We start from the raw sequence: 14138 nt of genomic DNA on the forward strand, positions 1-14138 counted from the left end.
CCCTGACACTTGTTATTTTCTCTTTTTTTATAGTAACTAGCCTAATTTTTTTTAATTGAAGTATAGTTGATTTACAATATTGTGTTAGTTTCAGGTGTACAGCAAAGTGATTTGGTTATGCATGTATATGTATACATATATTCTTTTTTCTATTCTTTTCCATTATAGTTTATTACAAGATATTCAATATAGTTCCCTGTGCTATACAGTAAGTCCTTGTTGTTTATCTATTTTATATATGGTAGTGTGCATCCGTTAATCCCATACTCCCAATTTATCCTTCCCCACCCTTCCCCTTCAGTAACCATAAGTCTTGTCTCGATGTCCGTGAGTCTGTTACTGTTTTGTAAATAAGTTCTTCTGTATCATATTTTAGATTCCACATATAAGTGATATCACATGATATTTGTCTTTGACTTACTTCACTTAGTATGATAATCTCTAGGTCCATCCATGTTGTTGCAAATGGCATTAGTTTATTCTTTTTTATGGCTGAGTAATATTCCATTGTATATATGTACCACATCTTCTTTATCCATTCATCTGTCAATGGACACTTATCTTGCTTCCATGTCTTGGCTATTGTAAGCACTAGTGCTGCTATGAACATTGGGGTGCATGTATCTTTTCAAATTAGTTTTCGTCTTTTCCAGATATATGCCCAGGAGTGAGATTGCTGGATCATATGGTAACTCTCCTTTTAGTTTTTGTTTGTTTGTTTGTTTGTTTGTTTGTTTGTTTATTTATTTATTTATTTATGGCTACATTGGGTCTTCGTTGCTGCGCGCGGGCTTTCTCTAGTTGCAGTGAGTGGGGGCTACTCTTCATTGTGGTGCGTGGGCTTCTCATTGCAGTGGCTTCTCTTGTTGCGGAGCATGGGCTCTAGGCGCATGGGCTTCAGTAGTTGTGGCTCGCGGGCTCAGTAGTTGTGGTGCGCGGGCTTTAGAGCACAGGCTCAGTAGTTGTAGCGCATGGGCTTAGTTGCTCTGCAGCATGTGGGATCTTCCCGGACCAGGGCTTGAACCTGTGTCCCCTGCATTGGCAGGCGGATTCTTAACCACTGCACCACCAGGGAAGTCCCTATTTTTAGTTTTTTTAAGGAACCTCCATACTGTTCTCCATAGTGACTGTACCAATTTACATTCCCACCAACAGTGTAGGAGGGTTCCCTTTTCTCCACACCCTCTTCAGCATTTATTGTTTATAGACTTTTTAAGGATGGCCATTCTGACCCATGTGAGGTGACACCTCATTGTAGTTTTGATTTGCATTTTTCTAATAATTAGCGATTTGAGCATCTTTTCATGTGCCTGTTGGCCATCTGTATGTCTCCTTTGGAGAAATGTTTATTTAGTTCTTCTGCCCTAACCATCCTAATTTTTAAATATAACCTGAATAAAGCTGCCCATGTACATGTCCAAAAGTCAAACAAATGAGTACAGAGAAGACTTGGAGAATAACATGGGATTATTTATCACAGACTTTCTTGAAGGGCAGAGGATCCCTCCTGCTCTCTCACTACTACGCTGTGTCTCCTCCACCTCCTCTGTGGGGCTCGTGCTACTTTCTCATCATCCCTTTCCAAACGTTCCTCTCTCATCTGACTTGCCCTGCTGTGTTCAGCCTCCACAGGAAGTAGAATCTGGTCTCTATGTGCTTTTCTCTCTTGGAAAGCAGCTGTCTGGAATTCTGGTGAATAAAATTTTCCACTTCATTATACAGATAATGAAAATCACTTGACATATAGTAGATAATAAATGCTAGCTAATCTTCTGGTACCTATCTCACAGGGGTACTGTGAACAGTTAAGTGAGTAAATAAATGCACACAAAGTTCTTAGAACGCTTAAGTGCTGAGGTTAGCTGTTATTACTGTACTGGTAGTAATGGGGAGCTCAGTTTGTTAGGATTTAATCACTTTTTAGCAAGAGATGCTGCCAACCACTTCAGGTCCAGTTGACCACTCTGAGGAAAGTCACCTTGGAGCAGATAATCTTTGGCTTTTCCAGAACTTTCAAGTGTTCCCCTTTAAGTATGCAAATGTAAGGTGAATAGACGCCATTGCCCTGGGGTAATGGAATGACAGAGCTTTTGTAGCTTGACAGAAGGTGCTGTTCCCAATATACCCTTTGTAGGGGAAGGAGATGAATAAATCTGTACGGGGCTCAAGGAACCTCTCGAAAAGAAAAAGATTGAGAGGTAATCCTTTCCACGTGAGAGTCTGTGTTTCCAGGACCTCTCTGCTAGATTTGTGAGGTCCTGACTGAATCAGCTGACAGAACAGGAAACAGTTCTAGAGGGCAACTCACTGAGAAGGAGGGCCACCTGGACGGAGGGGCAGGATCCCGGGGCTCAGTGGGGGTGGGTGAGAAGGGTGGTGATGGGCTCCGGCTTCTGCCTGCGTCTGGCTGACCCTCTGGACTAGAAACATCCCACCAAAGCAGTGGAGAAGTAACCAGTGGCTCTACGGCTTTGTCCAGTGGCTAGTTTATTTCGAACTGCCTGTATCTCCACAGTTTTTGCTTCCGAAAGAGACACAAGAACATGTTGAGAATCTTACAGTTTGCGTGCCTAGCACCCAGTGCACATCTGGAATAAGGCAAGGCTCACTAAAGGTTGTGGGACTGGAGTCAGCCAGAAGGGCAGGACCAGGCACTGGGAGCCTGGGCGTTTCTCCTCTTCCTGCCTCGGTTCCAGCAGTGACGCCAGAACTGAGCTATGGGGAGAGTTAGCCAATGCTAGGGACACTTTGGGTGAGGACCATCCTCAGAGAAATGCAGGACAGGAGTTTCCTTCTCTTCCTCATGGTGTGTCATAGTTTCACTCTGCCATTTCAGCACTTAAAATCATAGCATTTAAAAATGGAAAATCAAGGTTTGTCCAAGGAATGGATCTTTTCCTTTTTTCTTTCTTCCTTTCTTTCCAACTATTAAAGCTGTAGAATGGCAAGTTCTGGGCATTAGGTCCAAACGGTTTTGTTTACAAAGGTGGGGAAAGCTGACCTTTATGGAATTATGCCTTTTGCAAGAACACTGAGCAACTCTAGAATCTGGCAAACACAAATCCTCCCCTCCTAGACTTTTAACTAGAGGGAGAGGGCTGGCCCACCTCTTGACTACTCTACCTATTATGTACACAGCAGCCATCACCATATAAACACTGCAGCATGGTAACTGGCACAGTCTCAGCCCCACCCTTTTATTGCCTACACCTTTCCCCACCCACATTAAGCGTTGTCAAGAATTGTGCAAAGAAAGCAAGTTATGTGGGCTCCATCCAAGCACATAGGAAGGACAGACTACAGCAGGGCAACAAAGGAAGGGGAGGTAACATCCACCTAGAAGTGACAGTTCAGGAATCCTCCACAGACTAGCTGGGTGACCCTGGAGAGGTTACTCCAAGTCTTGAGCCTCAGATACCTCAAAGGTAAAGTGGGAATGACAGTAGTAAATGCATCTCACAGGACCCTTTGCAGGATAAAATGCACTAACAAGTAGTATATGGTAGGTCCTCAGTGAAGAGTTCCTCTCCTGGGACTACCCTGGTGGTCCAGTGGGTGAGACTGCATGCTCCCAGTGCAGGGGGCGAGGGTTCGATCCCTGGTCGGGGAACTAGATCCTGCACGCACACCGCAACTGAAGATCCCGCATGCTGCATCTAAGACCCGGTGCAACCAAAATAAATTAATAAATGAATAAATAAATAAATAAGAAATATTTTTTTAAAAAAGAGTTCGTGGGCTTCCCTGGTGGCGCAGTGGTTGAGAGTCTGCCTGCCAATGCAGGGGACACGGGTTCGAGCCCTGGTCTGGGAAGATCCCACATGCCGCGGAGCAACTAGGCCCATGAGCCACAACTACTGAGCCTGCGCGTCTGGAGCCGGTGCTCCGCAACAAGAGAGGCTGCGATAGTGAGAGGCCCGCGCACCGCGATGAAGAGTGGCCCCCACTTGCCGCAACAAGAGAAAGCCCTCGCACAGAAACGAAGACCCAACACAGCCATAAATAAATAAATTAAATAAATTAAAAAAAAAAAAAACTTTAGAAGAAAGTGTGTTAAAAAAAAAAAAACTTTAAAAAAGAGTTCGTGTCCTGTGATGCCAGCTAAAAGGGTGTGTGTATTAGCCTGAGAACAGCAGGGGGTACTCCTGGGGGCCGGAGGTGTTCATTTCCTAGGCTCTCTGACACTTTCCCTGTCATCCATATTTCACTGTAACTGCCTCAGGCATGTTCAGATGGAAGTTTCTTGTGTTCAGGATACCCTCTCTAAACAGTTTACATCCTCAGGCCGCTTTTCAGTGGGGCCCCAGCAAGGGCTCCTAGGTAGGAACCATTAACTCCTTCCCCCAAGTGCTGCCTTTCTGCTCGGGATAAACTGAGATGGGAGGAAGGCCCAGCTACCAGCAATTAAAAGCAGCACTGCAACACTTGGTATCTCCCCACAGAGCCCTTAGGCTCACATCTGGGGAAACAGTTGGTGGGAGAATTGGAAAAAAAGATTCCTCTTGTTCTTGCTGATGGGTTGTATTCCAAAGGCAGTACTTGACAGAAGCATCTTTCAGGCTTTTCCCAATCCATTTAAGGGCATCTAAGAGAAATGAAAATTATCTTCACCCTGCCCTTTCTTTGATCTCCCTCTTTTTTCCTCCTCTTGTCATTCTTCGTGTCTTTTCTATTCTCATCTCCTAATACTGATAGCTTTTTCAAAGTATCCTGGTATCAACTGCTCCATATGCAAAACAATGCTATTTTCCCCTAAACTAAAAAAAATTATTATAATAATAATTTTGAGGCAGAAAGCTCAAGGCCAAGGTAATAAATACAATTTTTAAATCTTTTTTTTTTTTTTTAACTTTTTGGGTTTATTTATTTATTTATTTATTTATTTTTGGCTGTGTTGGGTCTTCGTTTCTGTGCGAGGGCTTTCTCTAGTTGCAGTGAGTGGGGGCCACTCTTCATCGCGGTGCGCGGGCCTCTCCCTATCGCGGCCTCTCTTGTTGCGGAGCACCGGCTCCAGACGCGCAGGCTCAGTAGTTGTGGCTCATGGGCCTAGTCGCTCCGCGCCATGTGGGATCCTCCCAGACCAGGGCCCAAACCCGTGTCCCCTGCATTGGCAGGCAGATTCTCAACCACTGCACCACCAGGGAAGCCCTTAAATCTTTTTTTTTAATGAATGAAGTACTACACACTTGTGGGAAAAGGAATCCAACATATGTATACTATACATATACATATGTATAGTATACATATTTTATATCAATACTATAAATAGGATAAAAGCCCTCCGTTCTGACCCATTCCCCTCAATCCTTCTCCCTAGAGGTGACCACCACTTAACAGTCTAGTATGCATTCTTCCAGACATTTCTGTCATTTTTGGTCATTTAGCAGATACGTAGTACTTGCCAACTACGTTCTGGGCAGAGTGATAGGTGTTGGAACCAATGGTGAGTAAACATAAATAAATAAATAAATATATATATATATATATATACACACACACACACACACACATGTATTTGTCATATCTCTTGGCAAAAATGAGATTATGTTTCTCAATAAATAATATCTCAGAGCCACTTTTCCTTGTATGTAGAAATAAATATATACATAAATAAATATTTATGGTTTTTAACAGCTGTGTAGTATTCCACTGTAAGGATACACCCTGCATATGTTGTTTTAAAAACAAGCAGCATTCCCTCTGCTTGCAGAACATAGAGCAACCTGCTCCACATGGCTCACTTGAGCAGACCCCGGAGGTCTGGATGGGGATGCTCTGGGGCCCGTCCCCTGCTCGAGGGTAGAGGGGTGGCCAGCCTAGTGGGCTGACCCTCGGGACTCAGCAGGCAGGCAGGGCATCCAGGAGCACGGTGCGCCTGCCCAGCACCCAGCTGGCCAGTGGGTAACTGAGTTCACACCCGGGTCCCTCTGACTCCAGAGCTGCGGCCAACACAGCTCCCATTACAGTCTGCCGTCCTGGTCGTCCTGTTTCTAGCATCTCCTTTGGCCATAAACTCCGTAGGCACTGATTAAGCAAGGAGAAGGAAAGGCGAGGAAATAAACTTGAGGACATGAAAAATGCAGCCAGAGGAGGACTGTGTGTGTGTTGGGGGGGGGTGGTTCTCAAAACTAGCCACTTTTTCATGCCTGTGGATGGGGCAGGGGGTGTGTGTGTGTGCGTGTGTGTGCGCGCGTGTGTGTAGGGGGATGGGCAGTGAGTCCTCCCTTTGTGATTAAGAGCAGCAAATGCAGTTAGAGACAGTAAGAAGTTTTTGCTTCATACTCCTCCCCATGATCTGCCCCCAGTTTCCTCCTCTGGAGCTGCTAATGAATAACCGATCTTAACACCCAAGTTCAATCCGGTCCCCAGGCACCACCTCAGGCCAGGGTACTACGACGACAACGCTGAGGTCCGGGGCAGTGGGAACATTCCTCAGCAGTTACTTAGCTGGGTGGTGAAAAAAAAAAATGCAGCCTAATTGGCCAGTGGCCTTTTCTAGTGAATGAAGGAGGTTTCTGTTTTAAGAAATAAAGTGACTTCTCCGCGGCTGTTGATTCACTGCCCACAGGGAGATTTTTGAGCCGAGGCTTCCTAGCCTCGGTAGAAATTTGCATACAACTTCCACTTCCTGCTTCGGAGCCTGTTCCTGCTTACCTGGGCCGGGAGAGGGTGGAGGGAGGCCCGGAGCGACCCAAGGTGGAGTGACCCAAGAAGGAGAGAGCGTGATCACCCCGTGGCCCGGTCTGTCTGTCCGTGGTGGCTCTAAGGTAAGTTGTTCAGAGTTGTCACCTGCCTCGCCTTACTTCTTAACTTTTGACCCGTTTCCCAAAACAGTTTTCTCCTTTACTGAAATGTGCTGCCTTACTTTCCTCCACCCGCCTCTCCCCACCTTTCGTTTGTTTGTGTACAGAGAGGCCAGCTTGGGCTGAGAAAATGACAGCTACATTTCTGCTGTGAGAAAATGCTGGTGGTTTAGTATTTCAGACGGGCGAGCGAAGATTAACTCTTTGAGGAGTGGAGACACACACACGCCTGTGTTTGAGTACTTAGTGTCCCCACAAGTTTCGATTAAGAAGACAAGCGCCATTCTCCGGGGAGGGAGCCGGGGATGGCACAGATTAAGGAATTGGCTTCCAGCCTCAGACACATCAGTGGCAGAGATGGAAGGAGAACTCCCAAGTTTTCTTGATCCCTGTTACACTCGGGGGGAAAAAAAATCAACACCGTGTTCTTGGGCCAGTAAGTTCATCTCCGCTCTGTGCTGGCTGTGGTGCCTTCTCAGCTCCTCTCCCACAGCCCTCCACCCTCCCAAATGACCCAGACATTTGCTGGCACGGACAGTAGGCCTGAGCCTTTAGGGAAAACCCGGGGAGAAGGGCTATTATTTGATCTTAGAAGCTAATCGAGCTTCCTGTGACTTTCAAGTTCAAGATGATTTCTTAGCATAGGGGGATATTTTTCAATGAACGGGGAAAAAAAGAGACCAAATAAATAATAAAAGCAGAGGACAAGAAACTTGGTTTCAAGTTCTCACTCCACTCCTTGCTGGCCCTGTGACTTATGCAATATTACTTTGGTTTCCCTAGGCCTGGATTTCTTCATCAATAAAATATGTGTGGGGTGGTGAACTAACAAGATTATGTCGAAATTCCCTTCTAACGAAATAAGGCTGGGGTGATGGGAATCCCAGAGGGGTAGCCATAATGGGTGGTCTTAGAAGAGTGCGTTTTGTTTACTGATTACTCAAATACGTTCATCTTACCTCTCGCTACTAAGAGATAGTTAGTCCCTGGAGGAAAAGGACTCCTTTCTTAATCCTTCTCTACCCTCGAGCACTCAGTATACTATCAAACACCTTGTAGGCACTCAGGTTTCTTCCATATAAGCTGCTCTGATTTGTTTCACTCATCTGCTCTGGAGGCAAAAGGTGAAGCCGTAGTCTGGGTAAAAGGCTGAGAGTGGCGGCGTGCCTCGTGGCTCTGCAGGAGACTGCCTGGAATTTAGGTGGTATTATTGGCTCTAGTTAAATAGGAGAAAGCAGGGGGTTTCTTGAATTAGTTTATGTCCCATTTGGGTTACCCAGGAAAAACCAGTCCGTGCACTTGCCCACAAAGTCAAGGCAGGCCCGAGAGCTGGCAGACGAGCCTGGCTGACTTAGCAGGAGCTGGAAACCACTCCTTGGCTAGACCAGTCACTGTGTGGGGGGCCTTTAATGGGGGGGGGGGTGAAGGGAAGCTGTGAAGCACCTCCTGATACCATGTAAGGGTGATGACTAGGATCAGACGCATTATTAGATGACCGACACACAGAATCCTTAACCTTTTCCAAACCACTACTTTTTAAAAGATCCTGATTGTTTCTTTCGAGCTGTTACTCTCCCTCCATACAGTTCCAACAGGCCCTGACTCTGTGGGATGGACTGACTCACGGCTTTTGGTATTGCTCAGCTGTTTCTGTGGAACATCAAGGCCCTGGTATGGTCCTTGTCATGTTTTTAGATGGCTCTCTCTATCACCCTGGGATGGGAGGACAGGAATTTCAAGATGTTTCACCTGTGATGAGTTACTGATTTTTTTTTTTTTTTTTTTTTTTTCAAATAACATGCACCACTATCTGAAATCAGGCTGTTATTTGCTGCCAGCCTAGCTTTGATCCAGAAAGGCCGCCCACAGTCATTCTTCATCTGGTGTCATTTGTGATGGGGTGGCACTAGACAGAAGCCCCCTGCTCTGCTCCGTGCCTGGGGTGGGCTGACTAGGGGTGAAAGCGTGTTGGGGAGAAGACTTTTAACTTGGGGGTACTCACTTTGGGAGGGTGCAAAGATGGAAAATATTTAAGCCTGCTTCTCTCAAGATTAAGGTGTTAGTGATTTTCAAATGCTCTGAGAATAAGAAGAGAAGAAGGCAGACATAGTTGCACGAATTCAGAATCATAGTTGCAGGCACTCAGAAAGATCGATTATGCGGGTAGTTTGTCTAAATTAAATCTATGTTTCGAAGAATCGAAATCTCGGAAATATCCTGAATTCTAATCATTTTTCTGCTACAGGAAAATTTAGATTAGCCTTTCAAAACACATATGAATAGCAGGCAACTGCTGCAGGGAAAACAAAAAAGAGCACGCAGATTGAGCCATATTAAACTTTAAATTCCTTTCAGATCCAACGAAATGACCCCTAATGTTTGATCACAGTTCCTTATCAAAACAACCCTGCAGGCCTTCCTTGAGAAAGCATCTGAGGATTAGAATCAAGAAGCTCTCCCCCTGGGCCTCTCCTGTTTCTTCCTAGTGCATTGTCACCGAGATATTTTTAGTTCCTGAAGCCCAGGCTGTCCTTCTCCCTCCGACATTTGACATTCTTTGCCATTCTTTGCGTCTCTTGCCCAGCAGGCCTCCTACTCGCCCACATGTGCTTCGATGCCTGAGTGTTAAGCTCACTCTGTGCCTCTGTGTGTGTGTGTGTGTGTGTGTGTGTGTGTGTGTGTGTGTGTGCATGTGTATAGATGTGTACACAGACCTTCCTGGGGACCAGAAGTTGTAAATTGGCTGAGGGAGGGAGGTGGGCTTTCATCCCCTCGTGATTCCCAGAGCTGAGCCAGTTTGGCGTGGTTCCCTGATAAAGCAGCTGAGATCAAGCTATTCAGGACTGACTGGAGCCCCCAGCCTGCTTGACCCCCTTCCTTCATCCTGAAGACGCAGGCTGGCTGGGGTCTGGGCAGCTCCCTGAGCGATGATGGAAACTTGGCTCTTCCCCACCTCACTGTTTTCCTGCACTCATGGTTCCAGTGTTTTTCCTTCTTCCTCTCCCAGGCGGGGTCCCCAAGTCTCCCTCCCACCTCCGATTTCCCTTCCTCCTCCTCTGTGCTGTCTGCCCAGACTCCTCCCAGCTCAGCAGCTTACCTCTAACACTCTTGCCTTTTGCCTGCATTCATTCTTTCCCTTCCCTTCCAACTGTAATACGTAAAAATCACAGTTTAAGCAATATGTAAAAATCACAGTTTAAGCAAGCCTCTCTCCTCCACCAATAAAGGACAAGTTTTTTAAACTTTTCCTTCAAGGTTTCCCACACTCCTTGCTTCTCTTCCATTTTCCTTTCTTCCTTTCTATCCCTTCTCCTCCCTCTGCCGATTTTTTCCTTTCTGCCCCTTCTTTTCCTCACTCGGGGGTCTGGACTGAATTAAGAATCACGAACGTGTGTTTAGAGAAACCTTATCTGAAACAAAACAAACAAACAAGAGAACCCATGGGCTGGTTTGAGGTTGTTCTCTAAACGGTTTTTACCAGCTTCCAGCGTGGTGGAGTCCGTCCTTTCCCATTAGCCCCGTCACTGAGTTCAGCAGCTCAGAGGAGTTGCAGAGCGAACTTCTGCACATCAGGTCGGGTCACGCTGCACCGCCTTCAGCCTGCTGTGAGCTGTACTGTGCAGGGTATGAACAAGGGCCAGTAAATGTTCCCTTGTCTCCAGGGCTCACCACTGCTTCCAATCCTCTGGCAAACCAAATGGAAGAACTTCTCTGTCTGGGAAATTCTGCAAGTAAACTTGGAAATATTTCTTCACTGGAATTTGAACCTGAGCCACACGGTTCACTCAAAACCAACTTCCACTAAGCAAACCGATGTTGGGAGAGTTTGCATGCGTTGGGGCAGTAAACAAAGAACATTAATGAGTTTAAAGATCTTTTTAAAATCTGAAATTTTTGGACAGTTCTGAAAAAAAATTACTCTCTGGAGAATGAAGTGAGACCTTGAGAATCTGTGGCTGCAAGGATCTGGTCCAAATTGCATCTGAGGATCTTCCTAGCTGTAAATTTATATATTTATTAATATGTCCACCTGAAATATTCATGCTGTGTGTCTCTAGTACCCTTCAACCCTATTGTTGACCCAAAGAATGCTTTTTTAAAAAAATCCAAGCAGTTGGTAGCAGCAAGCTTTGATCATTTAGGAGCTGGTAATGTGGTTTATTAATTACTCAGGCTGCTCACTCCTGCCCTTCCTCTGTTTCTTGCTCTGCTATTTGTCTTCTTCCAGGGACATAACACCTCCATTAAATCCCATCCATCCTTGCCTCCGAGGCGTCCCCTGGAAGATATCCCCTCTCGAGATGCATCGCCATTTATCGTCACCCTTTGTTTGTGCTCTGTCAACAAGTTTTCAATTTACTTTGAATTCAGTTTATGATTAAAATGTAATGAGATCCAATCAAGTGCTTTTCTCAAATCAAGATGCCTCTGCAGTCTCATCCATATCCTCTGTCGTAGTGGCATGAAGGAGAGCCATCACAGGTTTCCAGCCTGGCCATTCTTCATAAAACACAGGTGGCATGTATCCACGCCTCCTTAGCTTCAGGGTGAATGGTTCTGAAACCTATCTATTCCAGGAGCTTCTAGGGTTTACTCAGCTCCTGCCACTCCCTTTCTCCCCTCGCCCCACATTGCTGTACAAGTCAGTGCTCCCAGCCGAGAATCAAGTGGGTTCAGTGCCCAGGCTCTGGTGCTGAACTGCTTGGATTTGAACCCTAGCTCGGCTACTTACTAGCCCTGTGATGTTGCAAAAGTTACTTACCCTCACTGTGTTCAGTTTCCCCATTCCTAAAATGGGGCTGACAACAGTACCTACAAATAGGGTGGCTGAGAGGATAAGTTAATACATGTAAAACACTTGGAACAGTATTTGACACATAGTAAACATTTAACAAATATTAACAATTATTGTTAACAAAGGGTAAGGTTTCTTAAGTATATCCATTTCATTAGGTTTATATTGACTTATCAGCATAATCTGTATCAGAGCTTGATAAACTACAACTCGAGCCAAAGGTGGCCTATGGTCTGTCTCTGTACCTGCCTGTTGCTAAGAATTTATATTTTTAAAGGGTTGTTTAAGAACAAACAAACTAACTGAAAAGCAGAGTATGAGACAGAGACGGTATGTGGTCCACAAATGTGAACTATTTACTACTATCTGGTTCTTTACAGAAAAGGTTTGCCAGTGCCTGATCTATGTGGTTTAATGGAAAGAGGTAGGAGATCTATAGGCTAGAATTGGCGGTGACTTTGGAAAAGCTACTTAATGTGCCCAAGGCTCTGTGCAATAGGAATGGTGAAGTGAAACCACATACCCCGCCTGTGACCCAGCTGTTTTAAGGACCAGATGAGATGATGTATATCAAATCTGCCAGAAATACACATGTTGGTTAAAAAGATATGGTCTCCATACATTAGGTTCATATAATAGGTTTAGCGTCCAGGTATAAAACAAGTGAACATTGTCTAGAAAACAGTTCTAAAGCCAAATCACTTGTTGTTGTAAAAATAACAAAATAGCCATTGTTTTTGGAGAGCTTAATATGGGCCAGGCCCTACAGCCAGCACTTTATTTACACCTTCTTCTTTTACTCTCACAATACCCTCCTATGGGGCAAATGCTGTTATTTTCCCCACTTTACAGATGAGAAAAATGAGGCCCAGAGAAGTTAAGTAATTTTCTCAAGGTCACACATCTAATCGTGCAGCTAGCAGAGAAAGAATTTAATCATGGGGAGCTTGAATCTAGAGCCTGTGCATTTAAGTCCTGCATATTTTCCACATCCTAGAAATATGTACTGATTCAGGGTAAGCCCATCTGGATGGCAGAAGCCACAGTTAACTGTGAACGTGGACATCATATCTGTGAATATGTGCCCTAAGAGAGACTTGCGTCCTATGCACACCAGGCTGGGGTCTAAGAGACCTGCAGAAAGCGAGGCGGGCATGATGGGAGGAAAAGAAGCTTTTGGATGAACCATGAGATAAGAAAGGTAGTGCTGCGAAGACTGATAGGCTCTGTTTCGAGAAACTAATAATTGAAGGCAGAATGTGCTGGAGGAGAGAAAGGTTGCTGGGAACAGACATGAGCAAAGACTTGGAGGCAGCAAAAGAGAGAGAAAGAGAGAATGAATGGGAAATTCTGTGAATGGAACACCAGGGAGCATTGTCACAGGGGATGTCAAAACTGCTGATGTCTGGATAAGGTCTTATCTGCAAAACCAGGCTACGCAGGAAGGGTAGGGGGCAGAAAGGAAGCGAGAGAGGCTGGGACAGAAAAACTAACAGAGGGATTTGAAGAAAGATGCTGGTCAGAATCTAAGAGCTGGAACCACAGCTCACCGTCCAAAGGGCAGTGAGATTCCAGAGAAGGAAAACTGCTGTCTCTTGGGTCAGATCAGAGTAAGAACCAGGCTCACATACACCATGGTTTCACCTGGTTGTGTGGCCCTGGGACTAGCCCTCCATTCCTAGCTTGTGCCACCCCAGTCCCACCCCGGTCCCACCCACTCCCACCATGGACAAATGTCCCCACCCTCTGCTGAACGGTCTTTTGTATTTTTTTTTTTTTTTTGAGATCCACTGAGTTTTGTTTTTTTTTTTTAATTAATTATTTATTTATTTATTTATGGCTGTGTTGGGTCTTCGTTTCTGTGCGAGGGCTTTCTCCAGTTGCGGCAAGCGGGGGCCACTCTTCATCGCGGTGCGCGGGCCTCTCACTATCGCGGCCTCTCTTGTTGCGGAGCACAGGCTCCAGACACGCAGACTCAGTGATTGTGGCTCATGGGCCTAGCCACTCTGCGGCATGTGGGATCCTCCCAGACCAGGGCTCGAACCCGTGTCCCCTGCATTGGCAGGCAGAGTCTCAACCACTGCGCCACCAGGGAAGCCCCGGTCTTTTGTATTTTTATGGGACGGTTCACTCTCTCCTGGGTGGTCTCAGCAGTGCCTCTCTCACATTGGTTCTTTTTTTTTTTTTTTTTTTAATTTTTTATTTATTATTTATTTATTATTTTTATTTTTGGCTGTGTTGGGTCTTCGTTTCTGTGTGAGGGCTTTCTCCAGTTGCGGCGAGTGGGGGCCACTCTTCATCGCGGTGCATGGGCCTCTCACTATCGCGGCCTCTCTTGTTGCGGAGCACAGGCTCCAGACGCTCAGGCTCAGTAGTTGTGGCTCACGGGCCCAGTTGCTCCGCGGCATGTGGGATCTTCCCAGACCAGGGCTCGAACCCGTGTCCCCTGCGTTGGCAGGCAGATTCTCAACCACTGCGCCACCAGGGAAGCCCCCTCACATTGGTTCTTAATCTTTGTGAACATCAGAATCACTGGTGGA

General features: G+C 45.8%; 1 protein-coding gene across 1 annotated transcript in view; it reads left to right on the forward strand.

Moving 5' to 3' along the window:
- Positions 1-6357: 6357 nt before the first annotated feature.
- Positions 6358-14138, forward strand: part of TRAF3IP2 (TRAF3 interacting protein 2) — a 40939-nt gene continuing 33158 nt past the window's right edge. Inside the window, 1 exon segment of the mRNA XM_036871325.1 lies at positions 6358-6767. The gene's annotated coding sequence lies outside the window, so the exon portion shown is untranslated.

The sequence above is a fragment of the Balaenoptera musculus genome, chromosome 12 (assembly GCF_009873245.2).
Source record: "Balaenoptera musculus isolate JJ_BM4_2016_0621 chromosome 12, mBalMus1.pri.v3, whole genome shotgun sequence".
Classification (NCBI taxonomy): Eukaryota; Metazoa; Chordata; class Mammalia; order Artiodactyla; family Balaenopteridae; genus Balaenoptera; species Balaenoptera musculus.